Source organism: Molossus molossus, unplaced genomic scaffold (genome assembly GCF_014108415.1).
Source record: "Molossus molossus isolate mMolMol1 unplaced genomic scaffold, mMolMol1.p scaffold_m16_p_11, whole genome shotgun sequence".
Classification (NCBI taxonomy): Eukaryota; Metazoa; Chordata; class Mammalia; order Chiroptera; family Molossidae; genus Molossus; species Molossus molossus.
The window spans coordinates 32038339-32061870 of NW_023425346.1; the positions used below are offsets into that span (position 1 = coordinate 32038339).

At 37.7% G+C, this 23532-nt stretch overlaps 1 protein-coding gene across 9 annotated transcripts in view; it reads left to right on the forward strand.

Annotated features, from left to right (window-relative positions):
- The window catches only part of EPC2 (enhancer of polycomb homolog 2), a 114977-nt gene that overhangs the window by 35031 nt on the left and 56414 nt on the right, over positions 1 to 23532 (forward strand). The window lies entirely within an intron of this gene.

The following is a 23532-nucleotide window of genomic DNA, read 5'->3' on the forward strand; positions in this document are numbered from 1 at the left end:
TGGTCTTTCTGAAGTGTTGGTCTGATCAAATTATGCTCTAGCTTAAAATCCTACTGTTCTTTATTGTCTACAGTAGGAGTTTTCAACTGATTCTGCAGAGACACACAGACACATACACTCACCTACCCACCCTTGGATAATTTGTTAGAATAGAGATTCCAATACTCTGTTTAGGCATACCTGTCTGAAAATCTTTGGTATGTGGCCTGGAAATAAGAATTTTTTTTAAGTTCCTCAAGTAATTCTGAAACATCTCCAGATTTAAGACTGTGACTTTAAGATCTGTTTTTTAATGAATTCTAAGATGCACACTTTTTCATTTGTCATCTCTGAAATGAGATTGCATTTTAAATTGCTGTTGTCCTGGATTGAAGTCTGGTTTATCTAGAGAGAATTCACATTTGTTTCTGCCAGGCATCTGAGGACACTACCAATCTGAGACCATTTTAAATTATTTATTTTATTTTATTTACTTCTTTTTGAACCACACTGGTAGCTTTGGTTCAGACTACAGATCTACTTGGAATTAAGTTCTCAGCAGGGAGATTTTCCCTCCTCCTTCCACCTAAGGGCAAGTGGAGAAATACAAAGTTCTTTTTTCCCCTTTCTGCATGGCCAGTTTATTTCCTTATCTTACACTGAGGTTGTTGCCCTTTGGTGATGCAGCTTTATGCCAGGAGTATTCTATCAAAATTCCTAATAGACTTCAGCATAACATGTGTGTGTTTTTCCGCCCTCTTTTTTACTGTACATAAAGTCATGATGCATTTGTAATTGATGGCAGTTTCAGTTTGACAGAATTCAGTAATAGCCAGATTCTCCATTTTGAATACAAGGTACTTTGTGATTTATTCCCTGACTCATGCTCTGTTAACCTAATTTCCTGTTGCTTTTTCCCTCACTCTGTACCATAGGGATTAACTAAAAGTTATACACATTTGCCTTGTTTCATATTCCACAATTTCTTGCATGTGCTATTCAAGTCTTCTTTCCCTTCCTGTAGCTCATTTTAAGACCTAACTCCCTTATAAAGCTTACCCTGACTTTTCTCATTCTACCTCTCTTTGCTTATCTCAAGTATCTTGTACATACCTCCTCTGTTAGAGGACTCATCATATGTCATTGCAGTTATTTGTAGTTATTCTTTCTCTCCTTTTAGACTGTGAATTCCTTGAGGACAGAAAACTTTTATTTTCTTTTTGCATCTTTAATGTGAAGTGCATGGCTTTTAGGTGCTCAATAAATGGCATGTTTGTTGACTGATTCAATGTTTTTAGATGGCTTTTATAAGACCCTTAGGTGTCAGAACCATTTTCCAGAGATTTTTCCTCTGAAGCACCCAGGAGAAACACACATGTAGAAATTATTTGTGTATGTTTCCTCTGTGTCCTTTCATTTTTAATCCCTTTAGCTTGTTGAATTTGCCTTATCTTTGCATCAGGAAGGATATAGCTGTTCACAATAGGAATTTTAAGAATTTCTCAAGCCAAAGTATCCTCCCCCCTGCCCCCAATTTGTATTTTAATAACAGCATAGCCAGACAGTAGGACCATTTGTAAAAACCATTCTAAGAAACCAAGAAATTGGGTGTAACCACCTGGGTCAGGTTGGATACAATAAACATTAATGTTGTGTTTTTCTTTTTTTTTCTTTTTCTTTTATTCTATTGTAAAAAATGTAATAAAAGCAATAGAAAATTTTTTAACTTTTTAAATCTTTTAGTCTATTGGTATATATATTCTACATACTATACTGTACAATTTCATACTATATATATAATTTTTTAGTCTGCCTTTCTACTTTTTTTTTTTTTTTATCCTCACCCGAGTACATTTTTTTCCATTTTTTTATTCAAATAGAATGGGAGGAAGAGAGAGAGAGAGAGAAAGAAACATCGACATGAAAGGGACACACCGAGTGGCTGCCACCCACATGACCCCACCAGGGCCAGGGACAAACTGTAACTGAGGTACGCACCCCTAGTGGGAACCAAACCTGGGTCTCTCTGGTCTTGCAGGCCGACACTCTAACCACTGAACCAAACCGGCCAGGGCTGTTTCTCAGGTTTTTATATTACATAGTCTCTTATTTTCATTTTCAATGTCTATTACTTTTTTAAATCAAATTTATATTCTACAATTTGCTTATCTATATGATTATTATTGCCTTTAAGGTTATCTGTAGTAAAACTTAATCTTGTGTTATTTAGATTATGTTTTCAGGAATGCCTAAAATAATTTTTTTTATAAAACTTTTTTTCTAAGCTCTGTAATACAGGAAATTTCAGATAATACTGTTCTGGTTTTCTTCTTTTTCTTCTTTTAATGATAGATTTTAAAGAATCCTCATTTGCCTAGCTAGAAAAAGACATTGCAAACTTGCCACATTAGAGTAGCCTAGTTCAGGCCCATCGTATTACTTGCAGAAACCTTTTTACTGGTTTTTCTGCTCGAATTCCATGTTTTCCACTCCATTGTCCACACCACCACTATTGTAATTATTACACATTTAGAATTTTCTAAGAATCTCTGTTGCCTATAGGATAAAATGTTAACATCTTTATTATTTATTTGTTCTTTATTGATGTTAGAGACAGAGAAGAAGGGAGAGAGAGATAGAAACATCAGTGAGAGAGAACATCGATTGCCTCCTCCATGCCCCCTTATTGGGTATCAGCCCACAAACTGGGCATGTGCCCTGACCAGGAATTGAGCTGGAGACCTCGTGGTGCATGGGTCAACACTCAACCACTGAGGCACACCAGCCAGGCTAAAATTTTAACATCTTTGTACAATGTTTAAGACCCTTCTTTGTGCCTGTCCAGCCACAGTTTCCTGTGTGTTCTTCCACTGCGATATCAACCTTATTGAAATTAACTATTGGAGGGTCTATTTCCTTATCTTGACTGTAAGCTTCTGAGGTACAGAAGCTCCAACTATTCACCATGTAGTCCCTACAGTCTCAGTATACTCCCCTTGCCCCATTCCTATAACTCTTGATACTTTCAGCTACAATAATGAATTTGCAACACCCTGACTTATGCCTTATTTTCTCATGCCTCCATGGCTTCACATAGCCCTTTACTTCTCATTTCTCTTTGTCAAAACATAACTTGTTCTCTAAGTCTTGCCTTTAGGAACCTTTTCTTGATCCCTTTAAGCCCTTGGCACTATTTACCTCAAACCCTGCTGTGTCATGTGTACATCCTCAGTATAGCATTGACCACTTTCAGTTGTGATTGATGCCTTCTGTTGCTCAGTAGGCATACTGCTCATTGAGAGCAGGGGAGGTTTTTTTTCTTTTAATTTCACTGCCTAGTATAGTTCCTAGAATGTGGTTAGGTATGAAATTATTTGCTGAATAAATACATGAGTGAGTGAATGGGTGGTTGAAGATGAAAGCATACACATTGTGGCATTTTTTAGACATTAGTCTTGTTGGACTCAGAATTGTATACAGAATCAAAAATAAGAATAAAATTATTGGTGTGTACAGTGAAATTAAGAGGCCCACTGTGTGGATCCAAGTTAGAAGTTAAAAGTGAGTTCGCCTGGCTTGTTTTCTCAGTGGTTAGAGCGTGGGCCCAAGGGCTGAAGGGTCGAGGGTTCTATTGCTGGTCAAGGGTGTGTACCTGGGTTGCAGGTTTGATCCCTGGCATTGGTCAGGGTTGTGCAGGAGGCAACCAAACAATGTCTCTCTCTCACATTGATGTTTCTTTCTCTCTCTCTCTCTCTCTATCTCCCTCCCCCTCTTCCCACTCTATCTAAAAATCAGTGGGAAAATATCCTTGGGTGAGGATTAACAACAACAACAAAAAGTAAGCTGTATTCACCAAAGTGGGCCAAAAAGGAGTTGGAAGTGGAATAACTCCGTTTTTGGTAGGGATGTGAGACAAAACTTGTTCCTTTCTGCCCCTTTTAGTACCAATTCTTCATAGTCACTCATAATGTATTCTGGGGGAACTTATTAATTAGAACACATTGGAGTATTTTTACTAGGTTGGAAGTATCTTGGAAGCACATAGTTTTTGATGACCCAAGGTACTCAAACTGATCCTTATTTAGACTAACTCTATACACTGATCAGTTGTGTAACGTGTAGAAAATGCTACCTTCGTTTTGCCTAATGTTATACCAAACTTACTTTGGGTACCTCAACTCAGACGTTACAATTCTTTAATTCCTTTTGGATTTTAAGAACTTCATTAAGTTCAGGATTCAAACTTTTCTCCTCAAGGAAATAACTTTGTTTACATTGCAATACATTCTTTTTTTTGACCTCCCATGACCCTTTTATTTAATATGATAATATTTCACATTTGACGTGGGGTATCTCAGAATTTTAGAACATGAAGGAACTTAAGATATTGTTTCATAAGTATCATGAAGTTAATTTGTGTCTAGGGTTTAACTCAGATGGTTCTTGGCAACAGGAGTACTTTTGTTTTGATAGGAAGCTTCCCATTCCCTTCACTGCATTACGCGTACAAACTCAAATCAGTAGACCATCTCACCTGCTTCTTGGCTAAAAGAAAGGAGACTTCAGGAAAAAGGATAGATGAGGTAGCGCCCTCTTGTTATCTGTTGGGCAGGGAGAGGAACTCTCGCAAAGGAAATTGAATTCTGCTGTTTTGTATCTGCGGCCAAGATCTTAAGCCCTGGGGAAGCAAGTGCCTGTGTGTGTACTGTACTGTATTTCTCAATACACTTAAAGCTGCTCCTTCTCAGTCTGATAAAGCTGACCTAGCATACACTGGGAAATGAAGAAAAATCCCATTTATTTAATGTAAAGTGGACTTGTACCAAGGGTATGGGATGTATAGAACAGAATAACAAATCCCGGGGTGGGGTGGGGGGTTGGGGACAGGAAGAGATTAACCAAAGAACATATATGTATAACCCATGGACACAGGCAATAGCATGGGGAAGGACTGGGGTGGGGCAGGGTAGGTGAAGGGCAGCCAAAAGGGAGAAAATGGGAGACATCTGTAATATTGTCAAAAATAAAATAAAGTTAAAAAAGAAAAGAAAATATAAATGAAAGAAAAAAAAAAAAAAACTAAAGTGGACCTATATTGTCCACTGGGTTTTCAGCAAGAGTGAGACAGATACTGGCCTAACACCCAACTTTAATCTCATTATCCTTGGAATGTCCTTTGCTATTCTGATGAAACAAATATGGTGGCAATTGACCCTTAGCCCTGGGAGGACAAACATGTTTTGATTGGAAAGAGTTGGAAAAGATCCCAAATGAAGAGCACTGTTTTGTTTATACAGTAAAACTTCTTAGGGAAAAGGATGCATTTTAGGAACATCATTTTCTTATAAAAATGCCACTGGATATATATTAAGAAATAAAATTGAGCACAAATCCCATTAAATGATATCATACATTTTAAGGAATACAGTAGACCCAGAAACATGGAAGTAGGGCACAGACTGACATCCCTCAGAAGAGGAGGTGGGAGGGGTGGGAAGAGATAAACCACAGAACTTATATGCATGTATGCATGACCAATGGACATGGACAACTAAGCCGGGGACGGGGCGGAGGGAAGGGGGGGAGGGGGGTGCCAATGGGGTAAAAAAGGAGAAACATCTGTAACAAGAAAATAAATAAAAAAAATTTTAGAAAAAGAAAAAGAAAAATATAGAAGAAAAAAAAAAGAAAAATCAATAAATACTACAGAAACAGAGTCACAAGTACAAAAGCAGATTGTATCAAATTTGTGGAGAACCACATTTCAGTTGAGGCTGGATCCCAGGTTGGGGTAATTAGAGGAGTTATAACAATGGGCAAGGCCTGGCACTGAAGGCAATCCACATTCAAATCAGGTAACTTCACATATTTCCCTCTCTTCTCAAGATTGGGCTGACCCTCTTGACTTTGGATAAAGCTGTGAGTGTGGGCACTAGGGCTGAAATGGTAGACCATTGTCTGGTAGCTACTAATCCAGGAAGTAGGAGGAACCCCAGAAGTCAGAAAATATTAAAGATTAAGGTAATGACAGGTGTTTTGGGAAAAGCAAAATAATCATTTGGCAGTCTGGGATAGAGAGATGAAAGAGAAGTTTGGGTACAAGAAGGGTGCCCCTTGGGCTTATATGCATTTATTTATGTCCGCTATGAAAAAAAATTGTTTGAGGTTACCACGAATAAAACAATGCAATAGATTAAAGACCATGGTTAAATCGGGGAGAAAATAAAGATACTATAGTAAGCGGTAAAGTTGATGCATAGTGGTGCATATTTTAGGCATGATGTAATTAATAGACAAAGCAAAAAAGTAATGTTGGTTTTAAGGTGCATGTTTCAGTGCATGTTTCCTGGCACCGAAGCATTCAGAACTCTCCTGTGGGGCCACACAAAGAAGATCCTGTGTGCTAATAGGAGTTGCCAGAAATAGACCTTCAACACATGCACCTAGCAACTAGCATCTCCATTGAAGATCCTTCAAGTGACACCACACTGCCTTGAGAGTTTACACCTGTTAGCATCTTGTCTGTCTCCCTGCTACCATAAAAGACTAGATTTTCTTCCCATCTGACCCCAGTAATATAATTTCATGGGCTGCCTTTGTATAAAAATATTTTCTTATATGCTTATTTTCCTGAAAATTTTAATACTAAACTTTTTTTCCTACAATTATGGGTAAAAAGCATAATAAAATACTAAACATTGACCGATCGTGTCCACATCCTGTAGTGTTTTACATATGTTAAAACACAAAGGAATCTTATGAGGCAGCTAATATTTTTACCTCCTTTTTAAAGGCAGATTATGTTAAGAGCCCAAGATAGAGTCAGCTACCAAGTAGAGTCAGAATTCAAACGCAGGCCATCTGGCTCTAGAAGGTGCCTGTTTAATTCTGATACACTGCTTCTCAGTCATTCATACCTCATTGTTATAAGATACAAATATTGGTGCACATTAAACAGAAATCCATTACCATTCATGTGTGGTTGATGGTGGGAGTAAAGTATTCCTTTTTTTTTTTAAATCCTGGATAAATTGCAGGATAGATGATAGATGATGTGTTGTTTGCTGATAGAAAAGGAAGTCCTGGATGTGAAAGACAGATTCAAACACCTATTATGATATTTTTCTGGTTTGGCCTGGCAGGGTTGCTTAATAAATGAAGAGTACTGTGCATGGGGATGAGTAAGGTGCCAGGAAGAGAGAAAACCTTGAAGAAAAGGGAGCCATAAGAGTAATAACACATTTTTATAATTTTGCTTAGGGTAGTGAAGAGCTCCAGCGAACGGGTGAATTTTAGCATTTGGAAAGGCCTAAGATCTAATTTTTATAAAAAGGCCTTTTATGTTTTACCAATCAAAGATACTGGGGGAGGACGCCACTAGGGTAACAATATGGGCTGAGCCTTTAAAAAAAATTCTTGTTCCAGTACATGCACACATGTACCCAGGTGTTACACACACACACACACACACACACACACACACAGGGATCAGCCAAGACCTTTGGGCTCCAGGAACTAACTGACTGTACACACAGGTGTACAGACACGCACGTGCACACACATGCACAATAAGGGGTCAGCCAAGACCTTTGGGCTTCAGGAACGAACTGAGCAGGACTAGAGGATCGTCTTCTAGTGCCCCTGGGTGTCCCGGCTTTCTACAAGTCCAGCCCATCTTTGAAGACATTCTGTAATCCTAATAGAGGGAGGCCCAAGTTAAGAAAGGGCTGTTGGCAGGTACTGATTTCTAAAACCTCCAAATAAGCACTGTGCTTGGCAGTCAATAAGGTTTCCTTTGAGTGGAATGAATTGGGCTACATGGGACCTTGGTCAGGTGAACTTTTTCTCTGTTTAACAGTATCTGTCAAGATTGGAGGCTCAAATGGATAATAGAAGTGATATGAAAGATGAAAGAATAGAAAAGCCTTTATGATGTTTATTAAATAATCCAAGATGATAAGTAATATATCAGTGATTAAAATAATTGTTTTCTCACTGACATTCTTCAGTCAAGTCAAACTAATCAAAATTGTAAGAATGTAAGACCCTCCTCCCCATGGAAGTTAAAAAAAAAAATCCACCCTCACCCCCCCCACTTCCCCAATTAGACCTTGTTCAAAAGTAGTTGTTTCTCATCACTGAGTTAAATATCTCCTTTGTTTCTCTGATAAAAACGAAGAAAATAGCCTTGGCCAGTTTGGCTCTGTGGTTAGGGTGTCAGCCTGCGGACCTAAGGGTCTCAGGTTCATTTCCCATCAAGGGCATGCCTACCTAGGTTGCAGGTTCTATCCCTAATCCCTGTTGGGGTTGTGCAGGAGGCAACCAATCCATGTGTCTCTCTCACATTGATGTTTTTCTCTTTCTTCTCCCTTCCCCCTTTCCACTCTGTCTAAAAAGCAGTGGAAAAAATATCCTTGGGTGAGGATTAAAATAAAACAAAAAACTAAGAAAATAGAGTGTTTGGGGTTTTGGGTTTTGTTTTTTTTTGTTTTTTTGAGAAGTTGATGTTTATTCTCTATAATGAAAAGTAAAATGTTCATTGCCGAAAATATTAGTAAACTCATCTCACAAAGATAACCATAGATGTAAGTTGTATTTCTCCCAAATTTCCATTACATTGTGTGTGTGTGTGTGTCTTTTGCTTTTTTTACTTAGTCACATAGTAAGCGTTTTTCCATGTTATTAAATAAGTAATAATTTCTTAAGCCCTGGCCGATTTTGCTCAGCGGTTAGAGCCTTGGCCCGCGGACCAGAGAGACCTGGGTTCGGTTTCCGCTAAGGGCACATACCTTGGTTGCAGTTTGTCCCGGGCCCCCATTGAGGTCGTGTGGGTGGCAACCAGTCCATGTGTTTCTCTCTCTCTCTTCCCCCCTCTCTCCCTCCCGCTCTATCTGAAGATGAGTGCAAAAATGTCCTCAAGTGAGGATAATAATAATAATAACAATTTTTTAAAAATGTGAAATATTACAAGGAATTAGTGTTATGGTTTTCAGTAGTCAACAGTAATCTGTAAGGAAAGCAAGCCAGTACTGAAGGTTTTTATTTGTTTATACTTTAATTAAGGAATTTTAGACCCAGGTTATTTTGTTATATTAGTAAAATATGAATTTGTATATTAGTAAATTAGTAATCTGCATAGTAAAATATAATTTGCGTTTCAAGGAAAAATGAGATTTTAGGCTTTTAAATAAAGTTAATAGTTTATTATTTTTTCAATGGCTAGTATGCAATGAACTCTTTTTAGATAAAGTCTAATTTAACTGAGACATTTTACAGTCTCATCTAATCCAGCTACAGTCTTTTTGAGATATAAAATTTGTAAGATGCCAATATTTATGCCCTTTCATGGCATATTTTATAACTTTAGTTTTCCCGAGGAAATACCCTCTGAGTTCCCTCCCCCCTTTTTCTTCCTAAGGGGTATTCATTGCTGGAGTGCTTAGGAAACAAAGTATGTATAACCAACCTGATATTAATGGGACATTCCAGCTCTGGTACTTATTTAATTACTGACTGTGTTAACTTGGGTCAAGGTATCTGGCTCATCTAGAGTTTTAGATACTTCTGTTGAGTCGGGGGAGATCATAACTACTTTATATGATTACTTGAAAAATAAAATGAATTAATATTAGAACAACCACAGTTATTTGAAACATTTCTACCCCTTACCAACATCTAACCTGGTGCCACAAAACCATAACCACATCTGCAAAACTAGGCAAGAGCCAATGAGGTCTAGATTTAGAGAGCCACATTTTGAAAGTTTTAAGCAGTATTTTGTAACTGACTACATAAGAATATGAGGAAGAACGGAATTGAGCATAACTAATTGTCCAGCTGTGGAATGTGGAAATGAAATATGTTTAGGTGTGGTTCCATAATGTCTCATGATAATACATATGGAGTATTTATAATTAGCCAAATATTGTTAATAGTCTGTATGTTTTACTTTATTTCATACCCATGAAAACTGTGTGAGGTAGGTAAAATCATTTCTTTCATTTTATAGAGATTGTAATGGTCTATTGAAAATATAGAGAGGTTTAAGAGCATGTTCCAAGGCCTTGGAACTAGGGAAGCCAGAATTTAACTAGACAGTCAGATTCCAGAATTTAACTAGGCAGTCAGATTCCAGAATTCTTGCTTTCCCCGTCCCGTTTTATTGAGATATAATTGACATACAATACTGTATGAGTTGAAGGTACACAGTATAATGATTTGACTTACATGTTGTGAAATGATTACCACAATAAGTTTCATACATCACCTCATGCTGTAACCAAAAAAAATTTTTTTTTTCTAGTGATGAGAACTCTTAAGATTTACTCTTTAACAACTTTTTTTTATTATTATTATTATATAATCCTCACCCGAGAACATTTTTCCATTTTTTGTTCAGGTAGAGTGGGAGGGAGAGAGAGGAACAGAGAGAAAGAGAGAGAGAGAGAGAGAGAGAGAGAGAGAAACATCGACGTGAAAGGGACACATTGAGTGGCTGCCACCCGCACAACCAGCCAGGGCCGGGGACAAACTGCAACCGAGGTACGTGCCCTTAGCGGGAACTGAACCCGGGTCTCTCTGGACTGCAGGCCAATGCTCTAACCGCTGAGCCAAACCGGCCAGGGCTTAACAACTTTTTTTTATGTCATATAGCAGTGTTAACTATAGTCCTCATTGTTGTGTATTATATCCTAGTACTTATTTATGTTATAGCTGGAAATTTGCACTTTTTTTTTTAATCCTCACACAAGGATATTTTTCCCACTGATTTTTTTAGAGAGTAGAAGAGAAGGAGGGAGACAGAAGAGTCATTGATGTGAGGGAGACACATCAATCATTTGCCTCCTGCATGTACTCTAACCGCTGAGCCAAAGTGGCCAGGGCTCATTTATTTTTATAATTGAGTGATATTCCATTGTATGGATATACCACTGTTTGTTCATTCATTCACCTATTGAAGGACATCCTGGTTGCTTCCAATTTGGGTTAATTATGAAAAAAACTTTAATATTTTTTTGCAGGTTTTTGTGTTCTGTCTCCTTTAAGTATTGACCCTTCATCATTATATAATGCCTTCTTTACCCCTGATAACTTTCCTTACTCTGAACTCAGCTGTGTGAAATTAATTTAGCTACTCCCACTTTCTTTTGATCAGTGTTAGCATGATATATCTTTCCCCATTCTTTTGATCTATATGTGTCTTCATATTTAAAGTGGGGTTATTGGTAGATAAGAAGTTGGGTCATGCTTTTTGAGCCATTCTGACATTTCTTTTAATTGTTGTATTTACACCATTGATGTTTAAAGCGATTATTGATATAGTTGGATTGATATCTACCATGTTTGTTACTGTTTTCTATTTGTTGCCTTGTTCTTTGTTTCTTTTTGAAACAAAACATTTTAAAAAACAATAAAACAGTTCATTCCTCCCTCTTTTCCTTGTATCATTGTCATTCCTTTTGCTTATACATAAGCATACATAATCAAATACATTGTTACTATCATTTTGTACAAAATTCTTATGTGTTAGATCAGTTAAAAGTAAGAAAAATAAAAGCTTTTATTTTACCTTTACAGTCATCCCTCGCCACTTCACGCTTCGACTTTCACGACTTCACTCTATCGCGTTTTTTGTTGGTTTTTTTTCCCCAAATATAAAGCGTGAAGTGGCGAGGGTTGGCTGTATAAATAAAGAATCCTATTTCGCGGAAATTAATTTGTCGCGGTAGAGTCTGGAAATGATTAACTGCGATAAACGAGGGCCGACTGTACTTAACTCATTTTTCTGAGCTCTTCCCCTTTTATGTAAATTCAAGCTTCTGACCTATGTCATTTTCCTTTTCTTAGTGAACTTCTTTTAACATTTCTTGTAAAGGAGATCTGGCAACAAATTTCCTAAATTTTTGTTTGTCTGAAAAGGTCTTTTACTACTTCTTCCCTTTTGAAGGATTTTAGGTTGGTGAGTTTTTTTACTTTCAACCCTTAATTATTTCACTCTACTCTCGTCTTGCTTCCATGGTTTCTGAGGAGACTCAGATCTAATTCTCATCTTTGTACTTCTCTGTAGGTAAGATTATTTTTCCCCACCTTTTTTCTTTAATGTTGGTTTTCTGAAATTTTAATGTGATATGGCTAGCTGTCGTTTTTTGGCATTTTTCCTGCCTTGTATTGTCTGAACTTCCTGAATTAGTGGTTTGGTGTCTAATATTAATTTGGGAATATTTTCAGTCATTATTGCTTCAGATATTGGATCTATTCTTTTCTTGTCCATCTTTTCCTTTTGGTAATCCTATTACATGTATATTATACTTTTTTTCTTTCTTTCTTGATTTTAGAGAGAGAGAAAGGGAGGGGAAGAGAGAGAGATAGAAACATTGATGAGAGAAAACATCAATTGGCCGCCTCCTGTATGCCCCCCACTGGGGATTGGGCCCACAACCTGGCCATATGCCCTAACCAGGAATCGACCAGCAACCTCTTGGTGCATGGGGTCAATGCTCAACCACTGAGCCACACCAGCCGGACAGTTTTGGAAATTTCTATTGTCATATTGTCAAGCTCAGAGATTCTTTCTTCAGACATGTCCACTCCACTGATAAGCCGATGAAAGCCATTCTTCATTTCTGTTAACAATATTTTTTATCTCTAGCATTTCTTTTTTATTCTTTTTTAAAATTTCCATCTCTGTGCTTACATTATTCATCTGCTCTTTCATGTTGTCTACTTTTTTTTAATTAAAGCCTATTTGACATTAATCACACTTTAAAAAGAAATTCTCATCTAATAATTTCAACATTTCTGCCATGTGTGACTCTGGTTCTGATTCACTAAGTGTTAACATTTAATAATAATTGCTCTCTCTTATTCTTTCTCCTTACTCTCACACTCTTTGTTTCAGTCACTCTCTCTTTTTTTGCACTTATCTTCAGATAGAGTGGGAGGGAGAGAGGGAGGAAGAGAGAGAGAAAAACATTGATGTGAGAGAGACACATCGAGTGGTTGTCACCCACATGACCCCAACCGGAGCCAGGGACAAACTGCAACTGAGGTAAGTGCCCTTAGCGGGAACAAAACCCCTGCCTCTCTGGTTCGCTGGCCGACACTCTTAACTGCTGACCCAAACCGGCCAGGGCTAAAATGTTTATTTTTAAATGAGATGCTTTATATCTCCCATAGGACTGGTGTTTGAAAAGAACATTTGGTGAAATCTTTAACAAAGAGTCTCCTTATTAAAGGAAATTACTCACTGCCCTCCACTTTATGTTTAGATTTTTTTCAGACCTATTAAGAAATATTGTGATGTCTTTTATATACTGAGTTTATTTCGTTGTCTATTCAATACTTTGCTCACATTAAAACTAATCTGTTTATAAGAATACTGCTATTTAATCTCTCAAGTTTCTGACTAGTGGACTATGGACATATGTTCTCTTTCTGTGATTTATTTATTAATTATTTCTACACTAATAGATATTAGACATAAGATTATAGATACAAGAATAGAATGTATATTCTTGCACATATAATATATAATTATAGAATTAGTTTGTAGTGGTTAAGCTAAGATACTTCCTGAATGCAGATGTCTAAGTGAGGCTTTTTGCCCTCATTCTGTACCTGTTGAATGATTGAGAGTGAAAGAGAAAGATAAGTAAGTGGTCTGAACAGAAAGTGGTAGAGAATCTCTAAATAGTATTAAGGGATCACTGACCTTGTATATTATTTTAAAACATGAAATTTTTAAATTCACAAAGTAACATGATTTTTATTTTTAAATAGATAATGAATTTAGATGATTTCAAAATAAAAAGTATGTGAAAACAACCTTATCCCTGTCCATCCTCCACTCCAGTTACCCTCCCCTAATAAGTGACCATTTTATTAGTCCATGTGTTCTTTTATACATATTTAAGCACATAAGAATTTATATATATATATATTTTTTTTATCTTTACCCAAGGACATTTTTCCATCCTTTGTTCAGATACAGTGGGAGGGAGAGAGAGGAAGAGAGAGAGAGAGAATCATTGACATGAAAGGGACACATCGAGTGGCTGCCACCCACACGACCAACTAGGGCCGGGGACAAACCACAACCGAGGTACATGCCCTTAGCAGGAACCAAACCCGGGTCCCTCTGGACCGCAGGCCGATGCTCCAACCGCTGAGCCAAACTGGCCAGGGCAAGAATTTATATTTTTATAGTCACTCTTACACAAAAGTTAACGTGCTGTTTTATGTACTTTTTGGCACTTTGCTTTTTTTGGTAATAGTGTAGTCTGGAAGCTATCCCATATTAGCATGTAAGGGGTATCCTCAATCTTTTTTTACTGCTGCATAATAGTGTACTGTGTTTGGATGTACAATTTTATTACCCAATTTTCTATAAAAGGAAACTTGTATTGTTACCAGTCTTTCATAATTACAAATAGTGCTTCACTGAATAAAAGTGAACAAACAATTTCATAAAGGTGTGATTATATCTATTTCTTACATAAATTGTCAGGTTGCCCTCTTTAGGGACTATACCATGTTACACTTCCACTAGCAATGTGTGAGAATGCCTGTAGCCAGGTCACAAAACTGCTCCTGAATTGTTTGTAATTTTTCCAGTTAGATAGGTAAAAGATGATATACTTCACTGTAGTATTTTTAAAAAATATGTGTCTGCCCAGCCAGTGTGGCTCAGTGGTTGAGCATCAACCCATGCACCAAGAAGTTGTCACCTGTTTGATTCCTGGTCAGGGCACATGCCCAGGTTGTGGGCCAAATCCCCAGTGGGGGGCATGCAGGAGGCGGCCAGTCAGTGTTCTCTCTCATCGATGTTTCTTTCTCTCCCTCTCCCTTCCTCTGTCTCTAAAATCAATAAAGAAAAAAAATATTTTAAAAAATTGTTTCTATTGATTTTGTAGAGAGAGGGGAAGGGAGAGAGAGATAGAAACATCAATGTGAGAGAGGAACATCAATCAGCTGCCTGTCGCACACCTCACCACTGGGGATTGAGCCCGCAACTTGGGCATGTCCCCTGACCAGGAATTGAACCAGGACCTCTCAATCCATGGGATGACGCTCAGTCCACTGAGCCACACCGACGGGCACTGTCGTATATATTTTTTTAACTTTATATTTCAGAAAATTTCCAGAGAAGTTGCAAAAGTAGTTCATAGTGTTCCTGTATACCTCTCATTCAATTTCAGTTTCCTCTAATTTATTATCATGCATTACTGTGGCACCTGTGTCAAAAATAAGGAACCAGTAGTGGTACATTATTATTAACTAAAACCTGACTTTACTCTTGATTTATCTCACTGTGGTTCTAATTTTGATTTCTTATTATGAATGAGGTTGAGTATCTCTTGTTAATGTTTAGGAGCCATTAGCATTTTTATCCCTGAACTGTTAACTTTTTTTGCCCAGTTGTCTATTGAGTTGTTAGAAAATAAGGGAGGACGAGTCTGAAGGAAAAGACTAAAAAAAAACCAAAACACCACATAATTAGAGGGAGAATAAAAGGATCATTACCTTCACACATTTTATTTTTTTAAAAAATCATTACTGCATTCCTTAAGTCCTGTCTAATATAATTAGGCTCTGTGCCCTCTCTAATGATGAAAATATCTACCTGAAAGATTCAGAGAATCCACTTAACCATTCTCATGGTCAGTGGTTCCCATAATTGTAATCATTGCTACTAATTTTTGCAAGCATTGCTTCTTGTTTATATAAAATATTGATTCTTCAAAGTGGGAGAGGAATGTTAGTTGGCTGGTCAGCAAAAACACTAAGAATAATCCCAATTAATATAAACCTGGAGTTTTTTTAGTCAGTAGAACGGCTTGGATCACTGTGTGAGCTTGTGGAAAGTAGCCTTGGACTCCTCTGCACTTTCTGTGTTTGTACATTGGGGAGGGAGTATAAGAAAGGTCTTTGGCTTAGTCTTATAACTGTAGGAAATCTCAGAGAATCAAAGGTAAGATTCATATTCTTGACTTTCAGCTTTAATGATCTCTTGATACAGTATTGAGAACTACTGGGTTTGGAGGCTATCAGAACCTTGGAGAGCTCCAAGTAAAGGAGGAGAGGTTGCTTCTGAACTTTGAGATACACTTGCTTATCAGTAACTATTTTTCAAAGTTAATTGAAGCCTGAGAAAAAGATTTACAAATTTTATTTTTAAAAATATTTTTTTTCATTGATTTTTAGAGAAGGAGAGGGAAAAAGAAAAATACCACTTGAGAGAGGAACATTGATTGGCTGCCGCCTGCACGCCTCCTACCAGGGATCGAGCCTGAAACCTGGGCATGTGCCCTGACCTGGAATTGAACCAACAACCTTTTGGTACATGGGACGACGCCCAACCAACAAAGCCGCACCAGCCAGGGCGGTTTACAAATTTTAAAAGTTCAGTCCGTGTTAATATTAGGCATAACTTAAGTTTATAATATTTTCAAAACAAGGACGGTTTAGATCAGGGGTGCTCAGAACATTGTCTAACATGATTTGGGAACTTGTTAGAAATGCAAATTCACAAGCTCCTCTTCAAATCTACTGAGTTAGAAACTGGTGTTCAAACTCAGTAGTCTTGTTTGCTTTTCTAGTTTATTGATTTTCTTTTTTTTTTTTAAGAGCAAGGAAGGGAGCAGAGGGAGAAAGAAACATCGACCTGAGAGTGCAACATCAACCGCAGCCTCCTGCATGCCCCCTACTGGGTAGCGAGCCCACAACTTTAGACCATCCTCCTGGTACACAGCACCACACCCAACCAGCTGAGCCACTCCCTGGCGATGGCTGCTAATCTGTTTTAACAAGCCATCCAGACTATAGTGGTGAATGCTACAGTTTGAGAAAAACTGATTTAAAGGCTTTGATGATATTCTTGTGTCATGGAGAGACTTCTGAGCCTTTGTCAGATCCCTGGACTTCCTTAGGGTTAAGAAGTATATGGGATTTTAGGAAGATGTTTTATTCAAACTGCTTCCTAATTCATAGTTCTGCCTAATCAGAACTCACTTTAGTGTACACTAACTTCCATTTAACTAAGATATAGATATACATTAGCATTTCTGATGTTAGATTTATAAAACTATTTAACTTTTTAAAAAAATTATGCATCTTATGTATGTGCATACAACTTCTATGGACATGTAGTTCTGAATTTTTGTTCTGTTTGAAGGTGGACTTGGATCGTATAGCCTCCTATCCAGACTCATTATTGATAATTTGTATCTCTTGCAGTTAAGCATATTTCCTGTCTTTGATCCTCCTGCTCTCTCTCTCTGGGATGCCCTGATATCCACTTTCTCTATGTCTTATGGTATTAATATCTATTCTAATTTAGAAGAACATCTGTTGGCCTGGCCAGTGTGGCTCAGTGGACTGAGTATTGTCCCATGGACTGAGAGATCCTGGTTTGATTCCCAGTCAAGGCACATGCCCAAGTTGCAGGCTCGATCCCCAGTGGATGTCATGCAGGAGGCAACCGATTGATGATTCTCTCTCACGTTGATGTTTCTGTTTCTCTCTCTCTCCCTTCTTCTCGCTATAAAAAATCAATAAAGCCCAGCCGGTGTTGCTCAGTGGTTGACCATCGACCCATGCCCTAAGAGATTGCCAGTTCGATTCCTCGTCAGGGCACATGCCCAGGTTGTGGGCCAAATTTCCGGTGGGGGCTGTGCAGGGGGCAGCCAATCGATGTTTCCAATTCTCTCCCTCTCCCTTCCTCTCTCTCAAATCAATTAAAAAAGGGGGGAGGGCATCTGTTATATGTGTTGTACTTGAGGTATAGTTAGTCTGGGTTGTTAGTGAGTTCATTAGATTAATAAACATGATTTTGTTGTATAAGAAAGGAAGTGTTGTATAAGAGTTGGAAGATGAGATAGGCCAGCAAGAGTACAAGTTCTTTTAATTATACTCGAAAAACGTTATAAGTCATAACATTGAAATTTCAGCCTTGCAGAAAGACGCTGGTGGTCCTGTATTTCTTTGTGCTTCATGTTTCGTGGTATTTGGTCAGAGACTTAAAACCAGCCCACACACTACTCTAAAATGTCAAAAAGGTAACTGATTCAGTTAAATAACAGCCCCAAGGTAGAAGCCTAATATGTGACTACCCACTTACATTCAGAGCTATCTGTTCTGTCCAAAGCCACTGAAACCTGATATGCCCCTTCATATATCCCTCAGGTCCCAATATGTCTGCCATCTTCTGACAGGTGGCTGCAGGTCCACATGAATGGAACTCCTGCTGAAAACATCTTTAATCATTATCTGCCAACGAGGTCAGTCAGCAGGCATCTGTTAAGCCCCTGAATTGGTCATGATAGGTTACTCACTCATTTTTAGATTTCAACAATATTCTGTTACTATTCTTACCTTATCCTTAAGAGGCAAGGGGAGAAAGAACATGCACCTGCAGGAAATTAGTGGTGTTTGTAAATATTTTATGAGCTAGAATTTGACTGCATAACTTACTGGTCTAGTTCTCCCACCCTTCAGAACTGCATCAGAATAATATGGTCTTACCTGGCCGAGGGATAGTCAGAACTGTCACCTAGAGCACATCGTGAACGTCCGAACAAAAGCATATCAGGAACCTCTGTTGGCTGTACAATAATGTTCATTGTTGATTCTTGAGTGAGAAGGCCAGAGGGGGAAGTGACTTTTTAAACCAAAACAGCGGGAATCTGAAATGCTGGAAGAGCCAAGGCCTGTTTACCTGGAAGTCTATCTGCACATATGTAGAAGCAATAGTGCCCTCCAGCCCCATGGGAGGTTTGAAGTGGTGTGGCCACTCTTGGGCATTAAATAGCTACACGAGATGCCTGAAGATGACATGAGACAAAGGGAGCAAGAGCTAAAAGTAACAAGAACACGTAGATGGCAGAGAATCTGGAGAAGTGGCCATCAGGTAGGGATTGCTCTGGCTGACACCGCCATGGACAGAGTTACATTACTGCCTCAAACATAAAAGGAAACAAACTGTTTCAGGAGAAAAAGCTACCCTGTAGTCTTTCAAAACAGTGCTCTCTCACATCCTTCCTTTACCATTTTAAACCCACGCCATGTCAGTACAGGCTTAATCTGTCCAGTGGACCCTTAGAAGGTGCTATTGTTAATATTTTCAAAGAGCCTTTACAAACAAGGCGCATTTGTGCCACTGTCTTATTTTATTGCCTCCATTAAAGGTATTGGATATTGTTTCCAGAAGTTAAACATTTAGGAAACTTGTGTGAAAGTAGTGTAGGAGCTTTGTATAAAGATGGATTTTACTTCTTTTTGTGTTAAAAATATCATTTATAATTCTTAGTAAATGTTGGAAATTTTCCTTTTTATATATATATTTTTTTATTATTTTTGTTACAGATGCGTCTCCTATTTCTCCCATTGACAATCCCCTCCTGATCCCACCCCCCTCCCTCAGCATTGTTGTCTATGTCCATTGGTTATGCATACATGCATGTAAGTTCTTTGGTTTGTCGCATCCCTTCCCTTACCCTCCTCCTCTGAGGTTTGTCAGTCTTTACCCTACTACTATGTCTCTGGGTCTATTGTGTTCATCAGCGTATTCTGTTCATTATATTCCACAAATAAGGGAGATCATGTGATATTTGTCTTTCTCTATCTTGAAATAACTTTAAATGGGAAACTATTGTAGTTTGTTGTTTTGTTTTCTCACTCGAGGATATTTTTCCATTGATTTTTAGATAGAGTGGAAGGGAAGGGGGGAGAGAGAAAGAAATATCGATGTGAGAGAGACACATCGATTGGTTGCCTCCCACATGACTCCCATCAGAGTTGGGGATCAAACCTGCAGCCAAGGTACATGCCCTTGACTGGGAATTGAACCCACTACCCTTCAGTCCGAGGGCTTATGCTCTAATAACTGAGGCAAATTGGCCAGGGCATGTTCTTTTTCATTTTTAATGTTTGGTTTTAGCAAGTCCTTGAGTGCCTCATGCACTAGGTTCACAATAGCTTGTTTTATATGTATTTTAGTCAACTGGTAATTATGTTCTTGTAGATTAATTTTTTTAATCTTTCATTGTTAATCTAATTTATAAGCTTGAACATTTAAGTCAAAGGTCGAGCAAAAATTTTATATACGTGTGTGTGTGTGTGTGTGTGTGTGTAGTTGTTGTTTTGTTAATCCTCACCCAAGGATATTTTTCCATTGATTTTTAGATAGAGTGGATGGGAGGGAGAAGTGGGGGTGTGTGTGAGAGGGACACATTGATTGGTTGCCTCCCTCAGGACCCTGACAGGGGCCGGGGATCAATCAACCAGGTACATGCCTTTACATGCCTTTGACTGGGAATCAAACCAGAGACCCTTTGGTCTATAGGCCATATTGGCCAGGCAGAAATAATATTTTAATTTATCTATATTTTTCTCTTTGGTATTCAAAGAATTTTTTATTACTGCTGTTATGATTAGAGGGGTTTAATTTAACATCTATATGGTGTAATGGGAAAAGTATTGACCTCGGAGTCAAACCCCTGAAACCTGTATTCAACTCACCAAGGTCCTTAACCTCTCTGGTCTGTTAGATAAGGAGTTTCTAGCTCTGTTTTATGTAACTTTTTGTATATGTAAATTAACTGATATGCTTGATCTTCACTTTAACTTGCTTTTTTGTTTTGTGTTGTTTTTTAAATAATGACACTAGTAGTGGTATACTAGGAAGAGAAAAAGTTGACAGGGAGGGAAAATTAGAAAGGGAAAACATTCAAAATGGATTCCAGGCATAAGGAAAAACTTTAAAAGATGAAAAACTATTCAAGTTTCATTTTATAACAGATTTTTACTTTTTAAGTATTGCTTCAGTAACCATATTTAGTTACATGATTTCCCCCCACACCTGGTGTTTTTCCACCAACACAAGGAAAGGGAATTATATGATTAATTGAACATCTGGGTTCTGGTTTGTGACTACCCTTAGGAACTATTAATTTTTAAGATTTTAGTCTCTGTTTACTAGAGAAGAGATACTACATAATTTGGGTAAAACTAATTTAAGTCTGGATCTCCCAGCATATCTTTATTTACTCTAGTTTTCCTCTTGACAAGTTACACAGTAGATTCAATGTTTTTTAAGACTCAGGAGCACTTAATCTGGGCATCCCTACACATCCTTTCTGTTGTTAGTACCTAGCACATTATAGACCCTCAATAATACATATTGAACTTCAGAAAAAAATCAGCTTGTAAGGAAAAAACTCTGAAAGTATAGTAAATGTCTCCATTCTCACTGTGTTTAGTGTTTGTGGCCTCTTTGATTTATTTTCTTTAATTCCTATTTAGAAGACAAGCAACTTTAGGTAAAAAATGTTCCTAATAAAAATGGAGTAGTTTTGATGATAAAAAAAAATTTTAAATCAGGACTTGCCATTCTCATGTTTTATATCACTTTATTCACTTGTGAATCAGTTCTAAATCTCAGTTTTGCTTACAGTTTGTTGCTATTTCCAATCAGAGATAAAATGCATGTAGATGAATGAATTTTTATGTGAAGATATTTTTCTTTAATTTCAAAGTAAAGGAACTTGTTAGTGTGAGAAAAGTATCTGATAAATATTAACTCTAGGTAAAAAAACAAAAAAAAACCCAACAGTTAAACAGTGAATCTGTCTGCCATTTCATTAGAAGTATTCAAGCTAAATTTGACAGCCTTTTTTGTTTGTTTTAAAACTTGATTATAATTTTAAATGATTAGTTTCTATCATATTAACTGTCTCTTGAGTTTTGTTTGTTTGTTTTCTTTAATAGACTACTTTATAACCTGAACTAAGATGGGGGGAGGAAGGAGTTCAACCTCTCTGGCCCTTGATCTTCCTTAGATGGAATTCCAACTTGTTCTCCAGCACAAAGCTATCAGCTATTCACTTGGGCTACAGTAGCCAGACCTTAAAAGCAATGCTCTCAAGAAGCTTTCCCTGCTCTGGAGGAGGAACTCCTTCGGAAATTTTTATTCTTAATCATATTTCTCTTAAATTTATTTTGACTGTTTTTGTTTAAAATTTCTTCCTCAGGAGCCAACTTTGCTCCACGTGATTCATGGATATTGTGTAGTGGCGCTTGTACCATTGCTAGATATTGTGTGCTGTTGATGAGCACAGTGCTGTTTCTCATTAGGGTCTTGGTGCAGACCATTTATTACTAGATATATTATAGACTGCACAGATGACCCTCTTCTTACCCATTGTTTAGAAAGATGCCCATTACTGTGTGCTGAGTAGAAGGAAGAAATGCTAAGTCCCACTGCTGTAAACTGCTGTCCTATCCCTCTGCAAATTTTTGAAATTGTGGATATGTACATACATGACAAATGTATAGAGCTTCTTTGCAGATTTTCATATTAATGTTTTCTAAACAGACATACCTAAATACTCTAGGATGCATTCTTTTTCCTTTCGACATTTTCTTGAGTCTGTTAGCAGTATACACATCTGGTGTTTCCATCCCCTTCATTGTGAACTTTTCAGATCTCTTGGTATGTGAGGTCCATGTTCCATGGATATTAGTGAATATTGGTAGTATATTCTCTGGTCGCTCTCTTTCTGATGGCAGAATGGCCTTTCTTTTTTCTCTTTTTTTCTGGAGCCATACTGTGTGGTACTGGTAAAAAAAAAAAAAGAACATGAAGCATTATTATTGCCAGATTTGTTTTCAAATGTTTGTTCCTTTGGAAGGGAAATTGATTTGTTCTCATCAATACCATACTATATCCAGCTGTGGTACAAGTCCCTTTCAAAAAACTAAAATTCAAAATATGTACCCAAGGTAAGCTCTGTACTACAAGTAACCAAAAGAAGGGTGACATGTAGCCAAACTGCTCCTATAAATCAGAAGATAGAAAAACCCTAAACTGGATGTGGTCACATAATTCAAAGGACATTTTGTTGGAAGATGAATGGTGTTCTGCCCAGTGACCACAAGGTATGTATGTTTCTGAGGAAAATCACAAAGTTCTCTTCCAATCCAACAGTGTTTCCAAGTAAAGGTCAATACTGTTATACTTAAAGCAGGGATTCATGGCTTCATCTACTGTACCTAGCTCTCTACCTGATGCATTAAGTAAGCCTTTGATAAGTTGAGTTAGTGTTAGACTAGGCATTTTGTTATTCACTCTATAAACTGTTCTTGTTATAATACACATAGGAGTTAATTTTAAAAGTTTCTCGAGATTTTATCAAACCATTTAAGTTTTATAAATTAAAAGCACATTAGCACCCTGGCTGTTTTTACTCAGTGGTTAGAGTGTTGGCCCATAGACTGAAGGGGTCACAGATTCGATTCCTGGTCATGGGCACACCTAGGTTGCACATTTAATCCTGGACAGGGTTGTGTGGTAGACAACCAATCGATGTCTTTCTCTCACATAGATATTTCTCTTTCTCTCTCCTTTTCTCCCTTCCACTCTCTAAAAGTCAATGGAAAAATATCCTCGGGTGAGGATTAAAAAATAATAATAATAATAGCCCTGGCCGGTTTGGCTCAGTGGTTAGAGCGTCTGCCTGCGGTCCGGAGAGACCCGGGTTCGGTTCCCGCTAAGGG